The sequence below is a fragment of the Terrapene carolina genome, unplaced genomic scaffold (assembly GCF_002925995.2).
Source record: "Terrapene carolina triunguis isolate 2854851 unplaced genomic scaffold, T_m_triunguis-2.0 Scaffold232, whole genome shotgun sequence".
Taxonomy (NCBI): domain Eukaryota; kingdom Metazoa; phylum Chordata; order Testudines; family Emydidae; genus Terrapene; species Terrapene triunguis.
The window spans coordinates 8,051,396-8,053,578 of NW_020664583.1; positions in this window are offsets into that span (position 1 = coordinate 8,051,396).

Sequence of the window (2,183 nt, forward strand, 5' to 3'; positions counted from 1 at the left end):
CCATCAGGTGATGCCAGACCTCCACTGCTAAATCCTTAGGATCTGACCCCTCCCATCCCACTGAGGAAGCTACCTGCCTGACCAATAAAGACTGGAAATATACCTTCTGGTGTGGAGGCTGAATGGGGAAGCAAAGAGGTGGTGCTCCAACATGGGATTTTGCTCTGTTCCTTACAAAATGTTTGGTAATTAGAGTGGTTGTCATTACACAGATGAGCATTTACCCCCAGTGATAACAAAGATGTATCAGATCACAGGTCCCTCCTCCCCCACTCTTATTCCTTATTGTATGGAATCTGCTGCCAAATGTTCACTTTTTAATGGCAACCACTGCACTTCTCGCATCTCCAGGATCAACACACACTTAAATCCCTGCCTACTTTCTTCCCTTCCCAATGAAGTGTGACTAAAGCACTTCGCCAGTCTTACAGAACCATTTCAGTTGTATCAGTGGTCATTTATATGAGAGAAATTACCTCCTGAAGCACTATTTGCTTTTACAAATAATTTATTAGCATTAGGGTAAATTGGGTTCTGATCTCCACATTCATCATTAGCTTCAGCCCTTTTAGCAATGCCAGATGACACATCCGTCTTTCCACTGTCACTATTGCTGAGCAAATGGTTCTTACTCCACATCGGGGGGCATGGATCAGTGTTCACGTCGTGCTTCCCGTCAGTACCTAGCTTGGGGAAGCTAATGATTCAACCAGCTGACCAAATTTGGTGATGAATCCTGGTCACGTGCCACATGAGGCATGTTGCATATATGCTAAGACGACTCCACATCTTTGGCTTTCAGCCTAGGTACTGGGACGCCTACCCCCAGTCTTCGTCTGTGTTTTCGGGGGTGGCATGAACCTATTTCCACTCTTGGGCTCTGAGCATTCTGCCTTACAAGTAATTGAGTGTTCTGCTATCCAATCTTCCTCAGATCCCAAATTGCTCCCATGAACCAGTTGGCTGATTCCCATAGGGCCCTGTTTGAAGGGCTATGGGGTGGGGAGGAAAAGGCGAGTTCTTCCTTTGCTTCTAACAGATGAGTGAGCGAGGAAGGATGACCCTGTTGTGAGGACATTAGCCTATGACATAGTAGAGCTGAGTCCAAGTCTCTGCTACAGACTCCCTGTGTGACCTGGGACAAGTCTCTCTGTGCCTCAGTTCCCCATTTGTACAATGAGGAATACTAGCACTTCTTGTGAGGCTGAACACATTATATTTGTGTCATGCTCTGATATTACGGCGATCAGGTCCATTTCAGGATGTACATAGTGCTCTTTATTCCTTTAACTCATGCCCAGGAACACATCGGGAACAAGTGGTTGCATCTGACAGCGCTTTGACCTAGTGAATGAAATCAGTCTAGGCTTGAGACTCGGATGCAGTGATTCACAAGTCTTGGTGACTGATGATGGCTCTCACTCGACAGAGTGCGGTGAACATCCTCAGAAGTTGCTTATTTCATTGGGCTACATATTTGCATTTTATAATTGCAAGGTTTTTTCACTGCAGACTCATTTGCTTACAGGAGGATTTCACTCACTCCTGGTGCTCACCTGAATGGCTTTGCTTACAGGATTTTTCATGGGTCGGTGAGAAGCTATCATCTCCGTTAGTGAGAATGAGAAAACTGGAACAAGCTGTTGCATAAATGTGTTCATTATGCAGGAAATTAAATGAAATATTCAAAGTGCCCAGCTAGCAGAGTTCTGTCAAGGAACTCTTCTCACTCTGACCTGCCATGAACTGAACCTCCTTTTGGAGACTTTAAGGGACATGTTGTAGCTTGTCATGAGTATAATCCTGCTCTCAACACTTTCTGCACCTGACGGCATGGCTACACTTGCAGATGTAGAGCGTTTTGAGTTAAACCAGCCTTTGTAGAGCGCAGTAGGGAAAGCGCTGCAATCTGTCCACACTGACAGCTGCCTGTGCACTGGTGTGGCCACATTAGCAGCGCTTGCAATGGCCACAGAGAGCAGTGCATTGTGGTAGCTATCCCAGCATGCAAGTGGCTGCAATGTGCTTTTCAAATGGAGGTGGGGTGGGGTGGAGTGTGATAGGCAGTGTGTTGTGTGTATGTGGGGGGGGAGAGAGTGGGTTTTTGGGGGGCTGAGAGCATGTCAGCATGTTGTCTTGTAAATTCAGACAGGAGCAGACCCCCCCCCCCCCCCCCCCCCCCC